At 32.9% G+C, this 14,343-nt stretch overlaps 2 long non-coding RNA genes across 2 annotated transcripts; both read left to right on the forward strand.

Moving 5' to 3' along the window:
* The first annotated feature begins 1,094 nt into the window (after positions 1 to 1,094).
* On the forward strand, positions 1,095 to 4,051 carry LOC148284351 (uncharacterized). Its single transcript, XR_015825096.1, has 3 exons — positions 1,095 to 1,156; positions 1,466 to 1,817; positions 3,679 to 4,051. It is a non-coding gene; the product is annotated as an uncharacterized LOC148284351 (long non-coding RNA).
* A 688-nt stretch (positions 4,052 to 4,739) lies between these two features.
* LOC148284352 (uncharacterized) lies at positions 4,740 to 14,265 on the forward strand. Its single transcript, XR_015825098.1, has 2 exons — positions 4,740 to 10,683; positions 10,725 to 14,265. It is a non-coding gene; the product is annotated as an uncharacterized LOC148284352 (long non-coding RNA).
* Positions 14,266 to 14,343: the final 78 nt, after the last annotated feature.

Consider the following 14,343-nt stretch of genomic DNA (forward strand, 5'->3'; position numbering starts at 1 on the left):
ACAATTATCATCATCATCATCATTCCCCTTTCGGCACGTGGTGGTTCATAGGGCACTGCAGTTGATAACCAAATACAGCATATTTATATAATCTGTTGCGCAAAGATAAGGCGATCAGTCTTACGCTTCAGGTCCCAGTGCAGGAACGTTGAAATATTGCATTTTAAACAACTTTTCACTTCGATATTTCACATTCACTCTAAATAACAAAAGTCCTGATAATTAAAAAATTTAGTTGCTTAAATAACTGAATTTTTATTTTAAGTAGTGGTGAGCCAAACCGAATTATGAATAAAAGTAACTGTACAATTCATGACTGGCCAAAAGAATTTATTTACTTATTCTGGATGAATCTATAACTACCATTTTCGTTAAATTCACCTCTAGCGCGTAGTATAATAAACATTCTAACACGTCTTGTAGCTACAGAGCGCATAGGTGGTTAAGGTTCTAGTTACAATAAATTATATTTAACTTTTATAATTATTAAATAGGAGATAGATTACAACCCATATTGCAACTACAGACTATATAAATCTGACTGCTATTTAAATTTATTGAGTCCAAATGTGTAATAAGCCTATGATAATGTGTTTGTGCCTGTCAGTGAACCAGGTAAACGTATAATATTTACCTGTAGTACGCATATTTGAATGATTTATCTTTAAAAAAAATTGAATTTGTAAACAACTACTCTCAGAGCATGAAATTGATTTTTCATAAGTACGCAGTTGTGATCAGTTTTCTTGTCAAGTATCAAATATTTAAAATTCTGTTTGTAACGCAGCAATATAAGAAAATGTTTTATTTATATTTTAAGTCTCTTTTAAAATATAATTTCGTCGAAAACAGTACAACGTAAATCGGTTATATATAATACCATGGTAGTATATTTATTTATCTTACCCCTGTGCGTAGTCAGTGGTGGACAGAAAACAATATTCATACTGTATTGGTGAATCGCAGTGCACGAATTTTAACCTATTTCTTTGTACGGTAACCAAGTAGGCACTTAAAAATATAATTAGAAGAATATTCTCTATAACCACATTCTTTGTCCATGGAAGTGTATCTTAAAATGGGCGCAAGTAGAGTTTTGACAGCTGCTTGACAGCTGCTCGGGCTCCTGTCAGTTGTATATTAATTTCTACGAGAGGTGTGTTTCAATGTTCCTAAATATAATTATATACTTTATCTAATATTGTTGTCTATATTTATATAAAATGTTTATTATTTTGACACTTGAAATTCCGTATTTAAAGGTATATTTATAATTCAATCAATTTTAATATACTTTTTAATGTTTGTTGTGGTATTGTTCATGGTAATATAATCTAGTACGGAGAGTGACGGTGTAATCTTTGAGTGTTCGAATTATTTTACAATAAATATCAGTTTCACCCAAAAACCAAGTTAACATATTCCATATTCTCAATTTACAATTTGATTATTATTGCTTTTGTAGAACTGTCAGCTGTATTCGAGTACTGCATTTAAAGTGAATTGAAAGATCTATAATACAATGAATCGAGCTTCAGTGGTTGCCAAGGCAGAACTTATAGAAGAATCTCCGTGTTTTCCCGAAGATTTATCAATTTCTGCTTTGAATAAATATATAAAAGTTCCTCGTATTAAATCTGAACCCTTGACGGACGATGGGTACAATGAACTTCGTACTGAGAAAAACTGTGATCCACCAGATCTTTCTTATATTAAAGTTGAACCGGGGACCAGTACTCAGTCACAATGCGTTGGAGAATTGCGTATACCTTACGCCACCATTAATAATGAACCATTTGAGATGCAAAGTAGCTCTCGTAAGTAATTCCTTTCAATAATTACAGATAAATAACTAGCAATCGTATTTTTAAATAAACATAGTGCATTAACATATAACAACAGAGATGAAGAACATTTTAGAAAAGGCAATATAGAAGTCTAGGCATCTACAGGGCTTATGACCTATCAATGGCTGGTTTAAGTGGCCATTTTACTGTGCAACATTCACCATTCTGCCTATATTTGAACATCTTTATTCCTTAAATTTTTTCATCTGTTGATGTTTGTGAAGTTAAAGAGCTGAAACCTTTATTTATGCGGGTGAGATTCATCTAATTGAATTATTTCACCTACACACCCTACAACGCCTGAAAAATTTTTTTTTTCAATTTCTATACTTCTTCATGGACCAGGTGGATTTATCAACAATATTTTGAGTTTGTCCAAATTTTTGTTGACAAGGACTGGATTCAATTCCCTGGGAGCTGTTAACATTAACATACAACAACAGAGACAGTAATATATAACAATAGAGAAACAACCAGTCCTTGTCTACAAAAATTTGGAAAAACTCAAAATATTGTTGAAACATAGTGTAATAGAGGGAAACATTTTACAAAAATGTGAAATATGCCTAAGATAATAATATTTAACAAAGTTATGAAATATATTTAACAAAGTTAAAAAAATTATAAAATAAGAACAATAAAAAAAAACGTAATTAATCCAATAAACCTAATAATTAACATAATAAACAAAAATATTCATAAAAAACATAACCAATTTATATAGATCAATTTAAAAAAAATCATAAACAGTGCATACATTTGACCTATTTGGCTTGATCCACTCATCGATCCGTGCGCAACCCCCCTCCACTAAACATATCTTAATAGCAATTTTATATTTTGAGAACTTACTAAAGCTAGGGTTTCCTAGGACAGCGGTGCCCGTATTTTAACGGCCGTAGTGAACAGTGATGCGGTTGACAGCCATCGTAACGGTGACTAGAAAGTGGTTTCCTATAAAAATAGTGTTGATAACACCGTTAAAAAATAAAACCACTCTCTAGTCACCGCTACGACGGCTGCCTACCGCATCACCGTTCACTACGGCCGTTAAGATACGGGCACCGCTGTCCTAGGAAACCCTAGCTTTATTGTCCTTATGGATAATGGAAGTAGATTGTACACTTTAACCGAGTAGTAGGTCAATCCTCTTTGACCGAAGGTTGTATTTAAAAAAAAAAAAAATTGCAGCATCAGGGTGGAGTATCTAGTAACTATTGTATTTGTAATGGAAGGTAGAGAATAATGTTCACGTGCGTATAGTAACAAAGCTTTTGCATAAAGTTGTTTTATAGAATTTACATTGAGATTTTCAAATATACCGAGGGAGCTAGTTCTGATTCGGTTTTTATTGAAGCTTTTTGTCCAATTATTATTTGCTTGATCAGTGTGTCATTTGCACATCCCCATCCAATTATGCCATATACCATAACTGATTGAGTAATTGCGTAATATATTTTTACAAGTTCTTTTATGCTTACTTTATACTGTACTAGCGGACCCGACAGGCGTTGTCCTGTCCGAACGTTGGCTTGCTTGCTATTACCTTGTATTTACGATAGTAAGTCATGTGATTGTGGGCATTGGTTTCCGGGTGGGTCCTATAATACTAATTGAAAATTGAGTAGGTATATATATTTGGAAAATTCAATCCGACCAGTTTTTCAACAGACAAATCGACAGATTTGTCTGTTGAAAGCTATTCATAGTATTCCACGACAGAATGCCATTGAAATGTTTATAATACAAATGTAACTATAGACTAGAATTTATTTATTTCTTATATAAATATATTTTTAATTTATAATATGCCATTATCTCTACTTTTCAGATGCAAATAACAGAAAAAGGATAAAACCGCCGGGTTTCGCAGCCATGTTTAATCTTCCTACTTATTCCCAGGAAATTTTAGTCGCGCCTTTTACAACAGGCAGAAAAAAACGTAGAACCAAATTAGAGTGTCTATTTCCTACTGATCCAAACGCGAAACCGTATTCTTGTGCACAGTGCAGTTACAAATGTAAACACGTGTGTACTCTGAAACGACACATGTTTACCCACACGGGTGAAAAGCCATTCGCTTGTCCAGTATGCGATTACACATGTTCATGTAAATTTCAACTAAAGCGTCACGTTAGTATCCATACTGGTGAGAAACCATTTGCATGTTCAATGTGTGATTTTACATGCAGACTGAATTTCATTCTCAAGAGACACATGTTTACTCACACGGGAGAGAAACCATTTTCTTGCCTGCAATGCAATTATTCGTGCGCGATGAAAAATGAGCTCAATAGACATATGATAACGCATACAAAAGAAAAGCATATTGCTTGTTCGCTTTGCGAATACACTTGTTCACGGAAAATTGAACTGACAAGACACATGATTACGCACACTAAAGAGAAGAATTTCGCTTGTATTTTGTGTGATTACACAAGTTCATTTAATTTTCAATTGACGCGTCATATGAGCGTTCATACAGGCGAGAAACCGATCGCGTGTCCCGAGTGTTTGTATACTTGTTCATTGAAATACGAGTTGAGAAGACACATGTTGACACATACAGGAGAAAAACCATTCGCTTGCGAACAGTGCGAATACACTTGTTCGCTGAAATTTCAACTCAAACGCCACATGAGCACCCACGCTATCGAGAAACCGTTTTGTTGTACCGAGTGTGAATACAAATGTTCGCTCAAGTTTCAATTAAAACATCACATGAAAAATCATTCCGATGAGAAGCCATTATCTTGCCCAGAGTGTAAATATACGTGTCGAGAAAAGAGCAAATTAAACCGTCACATGAATATTCATTTAAATAAGAAATCACAAAAGAAAACCATTTTTATAATTCCCATTAAAAATAATGCTGCTTGAAAATTCACTTCCTAAGAGGCCAATTGCATTAAATGTTCTAGCAAGTAATTATTTTAGTCAATTGGGATCGCTTAGTAATAAAATGAATATCTTGGATTTATGTGTCAGTTATCTGACCACAAATTGATTTACTTTTAATTTCAGTATTTAGAGTATGAATTTTAAACAAATATTTTGAGTTTGTCTAAATATTTGTATACAAAAGACCGGATTTCACCCCTTAGAAAGTGGTTCATACGATCAAATAACAACAGAAATAGAGAACGTTTCATAAAGAAAATACGGAAGTCTAGTCATTTGCAGGGCTTATGACTTGTCATTAGCTGGTTCATTTATTGTTGTAAAGATTAAACGTTCGTATTTCCTTCTCCGAAGTGTTCTGTGTTGTAATTTGATAATGTTTTTTTGCTGTTGACAAAATCTGTATTTCACCTTCAAGCCATGTTATGAAATTATCTACATATTTATTATTAAATCAAAATCATCATGTTTCTACGATCAATTTCTACGCCAAAACGGCTGTAAATATAAGATGTGGCTACATTTTTAAAATTAAAATTGTAAAAGGTACCATAAGCAGGGGTGGAATTATGATTTTTCTCTCGAGTGGTTAATTAAGGGATATTTATTTTTCCATATGGCTAATTTTTGCTTCATGTATGCCCACACTGATGATTAAACGTCAAAAAATATGAACGCGTGAAATCAAACATGATGATTTTCATTTAGAACATTATTGAGACCTTAAGAATTACCCGAAACACTTAATTAGGTTGAATTGACCAAACCGTATTAGTTTTATTTCCGTTTTAGAAGCAGTTTTATACACCATTTGACGTTTAATCAATAGTGTGGTCATAATATGAAGCAAAGTGTCGCCGCATTAAAAAAATAAAAATCTTCAAATTAGTCACTCTCTAGAAGGTAGAGAAGATCCAGAATACCCTCCAGCGCTGGTATTCCAAACGAAATTATAGCGCGGTATAGCGCGTTTTTACGTACTAAATACGCATTATAGCGCGCTGTAAACGCGTTCGGAATACCAGCCCAGGGGTGCTATTCTGAACCGCTCTAGAGGCACGAAAAAACCGTTTTTCTCGTGTATTTTGTATGTAAATACGCGAGATAATGCGGCCGCGAGAGCGTTTGGAATACCACCCCAGTACGACCTTCATTCTGTCATACGGATCGTACCATAAAATGAGTCCTGCTAGCAGGACCCGTGTCCCGGTATATCTTTCCGGAAGCGCCTTCCAGAAGGATTCTTCTGTTCTATCATTAAGCTGATCATCGGCTGATTCAAATGATTTATCTTAAAGGATATATATTATTATTTCAGCCGCTGACTTTGTGATTTCCCATTTTTAAAGAAAATTATGTAAATATTCTGACATCACTATAATATTAATACTCCGACTGGTTTCGGAACACGACTCTTAAAGATAAGCCCCTTGAAATGTGATTATTATTACTCATTGTTGCGGATGATTTTTACGATTGTACATTGTAAGTATTTACATATTTATAGTTTAAGAAAGTAAAATTTATATAAAATAACATATTTGATCATTTTGTTATGATAACAATTTACGTGTTTACAATATCAACGTGTTTACGATATCAAGAGAAGTGCAATTTTTTATTTTATTTATAGAACGGTATCTATTTTTTAGTTATGGCATTGCCTAGATCACATTCGGGCAGCGTTTTGATACGGCCCGCGAAAACATGAAAATTTGATCATACCAAAATTCATTCATGAATTCAAAACATAGAATGTGTATGTGATTTATTGAAGTCTTTTTTCCATTGTTGTTAAATTATTACTAGGTTCACAACTAAGTTTCTGGGTTTATGTCAAATTTTAAGAGAAATACATTTGTTTATTCAAAGTATCGCCCTCATTGGATATACTTTTGTGGCACCTCTGGTAATATATGAATACCGTTACGATAAAATGATGCGTCTTTGGACTGAAACCATTCATACAACCAATTTCGCACTTCTTCTAAATTGGCCAAGTGTAGCCCAGCTAAGCAATGGGCCACCGACCGGAACAAGTGATAATTAGAAGGTGCCAGATCTGGCGAATATGGCGGCAGCAGATCCCATTTCAGTGTTTCGATGGTGTCTTGGACGATGGAACTGCGATGGCACGGAGCGTTGTCGTGCTGCAATATCACTGGTTCGTGTCTCTGGTCGTTTTTCGAGCAATGCATAATTCAAATTGATTAATTGTTGCTGGTAGCGATACTCACTGACAGTTTCACCCGTTTTCAGCAGCAAAATAGTACACGGTTTCTTTCTGCTCCCGCCAAACGCATAGCATTTTCTTCTGTCCGAAGCGATTTGGCCGTGCCGTCGATGTTGATGGTTCGCCAGGTTAAAGCCACGATTTTTTGCGTTTAGGATTCTCGAAATATATTAAATTTTCACCGCCAGTAATAATTCTATGCAAAAAACGCTTTCTTTCATGTCGCAAAAGCAAAAATTCGGGTCGGCTTTTCGATTTTCTATGTGTCTCTCAGTCAACTCATGCGGCACCCATTTTTCGTCCTTTTGAACGGAATGCAAACGTTTGGAAATACCTTGCCGAGTCATGTTTAATGCCTCTGCAAGTTGATCTTCTGTTTGCGTATCATCTTCATCCAATAACGCTTGCAGATTCGCGTCCTCGATTGTTTTTGGTCTTCCGGAGCGCACCTTGTCCTCAGTGTCGAAATAGCAACTTCTGAAGCGTTTAAACCAATTTTCACACATAGATTTAGATGGTGCATGTTCGCCGTAGGCTTTCTCAAGCAAACGACGTGCTTCAGCTGCACTTTTCAAAGTTTAAGCAGAAAAGCAAAGCTTCCCGCAAATGCTGTTTATTTGGCACAAAATTCGACATCTTCATTGTTTAAATAAATATTTTCGCGTTGCGATATGTGTTGGTATTTCGACTGATTATTGTTGACAGCTGTTTAACCTATAAAACAAACACAACTTCTGACATGTATGTTCACTACACGTGTCGCTAGTGCCACCTATGTGTGAATCCCGGAAACTTAGTTGCCCAGTAACCTAGTAAATTGTTAAAGTAATGTAGACAAAAATAAAGTAATATTTTGCCTTGTTATTTTGAAATCGTGTAAAATGGGAGTCAGTGTATAACTACCTACATAAAATATCTTTTATAGGTGGACATAGTATAACTGCAAAAGTGTATCTTTTCAGTAGAGCAAAAAAACATTATTATAAACCTATTTTAGCTACAGAACTCATATTTTGCAAAATAGGTTATTATTTACAGATCATTTCATCTGCGTAACCACATTGGAGTAATTTGTACAAATAACAGAAATATTCCAGATATAGGTACTACTTGATTCATTAATGAGTCTGCTTATACTACCTACTGTTTGTACCACTCAACGAATGATAGAAATGAGTCTACTCATATTACAGAGACCATCTTGTACTATTTGTGCCACTGAAAATATGACACAAATGTGCATAAGTACTTATTTTATTAAAACCAAAGTTTAATAAGCACAAAGTTGTTTATTTATGTTTTGAGTAGTCATATTTTATTTATTCATATTTTTTCTCTTACAAACTGTAATTAATAATAAAAATAATGTGACCTCACTGGGGTTACCCGTGCCGAGGACACTTAACAATATATCAACATATTACAATAGAGAAGAAGAACATTTAAGAAAAGGTAATATAGAAATCTAGGCATCTACAGGGCTTATGACCTGTCAATGGCTGGTTTAAGTGGCCACTTTACACACTATGTAACATTCACCATTCTGCCCATATTTGAACGTCTATATTCCTTCAATTCTTTCATCTGTTGATGTTTGTGAGGTTAAAGAGCTGAAACCTTTATTTATGTGGGCGAGATTCATCTAATTGAATTATTTCACCTACATACTAGGCAACGCCTGAAAATGTTATTTTGTCAATTTCTATACTTCTTCACAGACCAGGTGGATTTATCAACAATATTTTGAGCCTGTCCAAATCCCTGTGGACAAGGACTGCTTTTTAAAAATATTTTTACATTTAAGAAAACACAAAGAAGACTAACTTAATAAACAGAGATAATTAACAACACGTTCAGACAGTTTTAAACACTACTATTGTTAATATCATCGATGCAAGCATACACAAGTAACATTTTCTCATATAAATCGTAAAATGAACAAAATGCAGTTATACTGTCATGTCCTCCTCTCTTCAAAGATATAAAATATAAGCTTTTCACATATTTACTAAATGTTGATGTTTTATATATTTTAACACTCATGCCCGTATTTAAAAAACTTAAGGGGAGGAAGGTACATTCTATTGTCCTCGCCTTCAAGTTATTATCTGTATATATGAGATGAGAAGAATCTACTTTCCTCATCTTGAATTTTATCTCAGATGTGTCTGAAGTGAGTATTTTAGCTAGCATTTGAGTTGTGACATTGTTAATCACTGGAGACCGGAATAATCCGGTATGCATATAAATGCAGCATAAAAAGGCTGAAATATGCATGAAAAATGCTTAAAATATGCAAGTAAAGTAAATTAAATAAATTCATTAACATTTCTTGTATACCCACAGACAGGACATGCCTTTGTGGGATTTTTTGTTTACTATTTTTACTGTTAATATGTATATCATTGCTATGTAATTATTCTTTATTTTTTTAATACTTGGTTAGAACAGTAGACCTCTATGTATATTGTAATTTTTTTTTAAATATTTTTTTTAAAGTGTGAAAATCATCATCATTATTACCTTTCCGCACCTAATGGTGCATAGGGCACTGCATTGGCACGCCAATCGCATCGTATCTTGTTACATAAAGATAAGATGATCAGTCTTGCGCTTCAGATATCAGTCCAGGGACTATGAAATATTCTGGTGTGAAAACACCTTTTTTTTTTTTTTTGATTTATTGAAATATTAAAATTTTTAAAAATAAAAGTGAAAACATGCAACATAAAATTATTAAAAAATCCAGATATTATTTATTTATTAAGAAATTTTTTATTAATTTTTATTTTTATTAATGTTAACAAAAACACATTGCCTTGCTGACTGTATCACCTCCGCTTGATGGCAGTTGTCACCGGAGTTTGCTGCGTGCATTCTCTTATTGCTTCATTCCTTACAAAGTCAAACCAACGCGCACCCAAGATTCTTCTGATATTCGGATGACCTATTCTCAGATCTCAGTACTTTGCTGTTTTGCTGTGAGTGGCCGTGATTCGCATCCATCGAGGAGAAAAGATCTTATGCAGGCTATTACAAAGAAGAAATGTGTCTCGTTAAATGGACTGCATAATTCCGTAAATAAATAAATAAAGGTTCGAAGGCAGAGTTGTCTTGTAAAATATTTTCAAAGGTTTCTCTAACTTTATGCGGAAATACTCTGGGAATTCAGAGTTTAATTCGGGTACCGTGCGTTTCATTGTTTAGGTTGACAGGTTTTCAATAAAATATGCTTAAGCTAATATGCAATTGCAAATAAGCCGGTCTTTATTTATCACACAAGTTAATTTGAAATTTATGACTTAGGCTGTTTAAAAGTTAAAAATATATGTAAATATATTGAATTGGCATAAGAATATAGAATCAATATAATATATATTATATGAATATAGTTTTTAATTGAGAAAATACATTCCATTGTTTATTTAAGAACTATAGTTTTATTTTATCTTTTAATTTACCGAATTAATTATTGATCTCAATAGAGATAATGAAATATTTTTATATGGCAAGAGGCACCTATATTCCCTCAATTTTCACATTTTGTTAGTTTTTAATATTACATTTTATCAAACTCATTCAAAAGTAAAAAATGGCATTGACATCTGAAAAACGCAATGTATATTGTGTTGTGTACATAATTGGTGCTGACTTTGAATAAATTGCGAAAGGTACTGGAAGCAGTAGCCTTGTACCAACAAGGTACTGGAAGCAAGTAGCCTTGTACCAACAAGTTGCAGGAGGTACTGGAAGCAGTAGTTTTGTACCAACAAGTTGCAGAAGGTACTAGAAACAAGTAGCCTTGTACCAACAAATTGCAGAAGGTACTGGAAGCAAGTAGGCTTGTACCAACAAATTGCAGAAGGTACTGGAAGCAAGTAGCCTTGTACCAAAAAATTGCAGAAGATACTGGAAGCAGTAGCCTTGTCCATAAGAAGGAGGCTGTGTTTTTTGTATTAAACTTTATACACATACCAACATAGCACTGTGTGCACATTAATAACTATAAATAAATTAATATATTCGATGAAAAAATATTAATAAAACATTTTAATGATTTCATGTATTTATTTGAAATATTATAATTATTAGTATCAAAATAACAAAGAATATGAATCACATTTGAATTACATACATGGATATATAATTATTTAAGAATATTTACATTTAAAATTAAGCAAAGGTCAAACTTAATCATTATATCGTATTAATTTTAAACAAAAGTAATTCTAAACTTCAATTTATAGGCAGAGATTTCCATATTCAGTTTATAGATAATGTGAGAAAGGAAATATTAAAATGATTTAATTCTTTACTGCTCCCTTTGTGAAGCATATGGGAGATATATGTCAAAATTACAAAATCTTAATATTTACAAATTTAATATAAAATACAATTTTCCTTAAATAACAATTATTGAACTTAATTAAAATACTGATATTTTATTACTTAATAAATATTTAATTGTAATTCTTAATTGATTAATTAATGTTCATTTGGCACGGGGAAATATGAGCCAAGTTAGTTGATATGATGACTCTTTCATTAGTAAAACACATCCAGACTTTTCATCATGTATGTCTTCGTGCCTATCAACTCTTAAAGGTTGTGCTAAAAAATATTTGGGAACAGTGCTGTAACGTTAAGCAAAAGATGGAATCTTCTGAATTTAGGATATTTAAAAAAATTAAATAATTACAGATATTATCAATCTCTTTCCGGCACATAGGGCACTGCATGAGCACTGCAATCGCAGTGTAACTTGATCATTTTCGTTCCATGAAGGTAAGATGATCAGTCTTCTTACGCATCAGGCGCCAGTCCAGGAACTATGAAATACTTTTGTTTTAAAACGCCTTTTTAAATAGATACTAAAAGTCAATCATGTCGGGGATTGAACCCGAGACCTCTTGCATGGTAGGCGAAGGCGCTGACTATTACACCACAAGGCCAATAGCAACTTACACAAAGGCAATAGTGACTTCAAAAATGCACGCGGCGAAAGTGTGTCTAAGTGGGGGAATTATTGGACACAGTCCGATGTATTTAAATATGATTCTACGCTCCTTCTGGACTATTTTTAATTCTATGGAATTCGGTGATATTGAAGGCAATTTTTTTTTACATTATTTTTTGCTCAAATCTTTTTTCACTGTAGCCGCAATGGAAAATATGTAGATCAATTGAAATATTTTTTATTATATATATAAATACATATGACGTCATCTTTGGGAACAGATAAAGAGCTTGTTTTAAAAACCTCAAATGTCAGAAACCATATTTTTTAGGACCGCGTTTAATTCTTTGCAACCGCTTTGATATGAATGTGAGTTTGCCTTTTACCAACAGAATATCAAAATAGGGAAATATCACATACTACGAATACCGACTAAAACATGTGAAATGGATTCAGAAAAATTAATTGTATTTCCAAAATCAATATGGATATCGTGGAGGAATGTTTTCATACATAATCTTAAAAATAAAATTGTTGAAAAATACGTCTTTACAAAAACACTACATGTTAGGCCACTTGACAATGACGAAGTTTAGTGTTTTTTTAAATATTTTTTTATTTGTTAATGGACTATTAAACTAAGCTTAATTTTTTTTCAAATATTTTTAATGTATCGTATTATCAGCGTTATGATTTTTAAAAATTGTGTATTTCTAAAATAACTCCATTTGTGACGTCAGAGGTTCTTCGCTGTCAGTTCTCCCGATTGGTTCGTTTACGGTAAGCAAACCGGATATCGTTCACAGCTCTCGTGTCACTGGTTTTTTCAGATGAACCAGTGACGTCGTCCAAAGTAGTGCGGATTTATTAAAATATTTTTTATTATTTTTTTCATACATTTTCAAGAAACTTTGCCGTACAATTTAATGCTTTAATTTTTATCCCGCACAAGAAATCATTTTTTGTATCCAATTTCCCGTAGGGCTGAAGTTCCTCAGTGTAACGTCGATATCCCTAAAGATGCTCTATTTAAATTTAAAGAATCACAAACAAAGTTCAAAATTTAACGAAATTGTGTCGTAAATTGAAAAAAATTTTTTTAACTGACAGTATATCATAGACCCTTATAAATAAAATAAAAAAATGTGATATTTGCCTATTGTGTGATTATCAAATTATTCCTGTTAACGAGCGAACGGCACGTCGTGCGGCCACCTTTTCAAAAAATGTAAAAATGTGGTCTTTCAGGATTTCAAAATATTTTTTCATTGCTGGTGGGATCATAATCAAAATCTTTACTGGGGTAAACAAAACGAAATTTAAAAAAAAACTTCCCCTAGTCGTATAGAGTTAAACTGATTACTGTGTTTTTACGGGGGTTATTGAAACTCAAAATGAAAGAAATTCATAAATATTCCGTTGAAGCATTGTATAAAACTAAAAAATATGCAAATAATGTTTAATTAAATACCAAATAAAATGTCCATAGAATTGTAGGCAATTGTTTTTTTAGTGCGAATTCACTGTGCAAATTGTTAAAACAAAAATTTTAAGAAAAAAAAAAACTTTTTTTTCAGGACTAAATAAATAGTCTTGATCTTGTCTTGAAGTCATTGAATTTTTTGTCAAAGTTCTGTTATTTTTTGTTTTGCTTACATTTGTAAATTCGATTTTATTTTAAATGCATCTGGTTTACCTTTATAAATAGACAATGGCTTGTCAATTAATATTATAATTAATATCGAAGTAGTAAATAATACTTTGTCAATTTGTTAATTTAAGGAAGATATTATTTTTTGGAAAGAACCGTTGTATGGAGTCATGACATGGACAGAGAGCCGTAAAATCAAAATGGAAAAATTGTACATTTGCTGTTTTTAAAACAAGGTATTAAATTTAAATCCTATAGACGGTAAATAGGCTGTTTGACTGATGGGATATTTGAGTTATATATACCACTTTTGTTGGAATTTTGAGATGCTTTGTATGAACTGACACCTATATATCGATATACTGCCGTGGAAAATTTCAACGCTTGTCAGTTCACGGTTTATCTCTTCGTTCTAATTCTCAAGGCGCTCTCTTAATACCCATACACAATTCCTCTTTCTTCTCTAACTGATATAGTGTCCATGCGGCTCCACTGTGGAATCATCTCCCATCCACCATCAAAGATGTTACAACAGTATCTCTGTTTAAATCACGTCTGAAAAAACATATCCTTTCTCTTCCATAATTTCTCCTCTTTTCCTCTTTATTCCCTTTTCCCATTATGTAATAATATTGATTTAAGGTAATTTAAATACAAACTAGCGGATCCGACAGACGTTGTCCTGCCCGAACTTTGGCTTGCCTGCTATTACCTTGGAAAAAGACTTTTCACTGATAAGTAGGTATCTAGGTAA

This window comes from Micrasema longulum, unplaced genomic scaffold (genome assembly GCF_059751315.1).
Source record: "Micrasema longulum isolate JH-2025_06_02 unplaced genomic scaffold, ASM5975131v1 h1tg000128l, whole genome shotgun sequence".
Lineage (NCBI taxonomy): Eukaryota > Metazoa > Arthropoda > Insecta > Trichoptera > Brachycentridae > Micrasema > Micrasema longulum.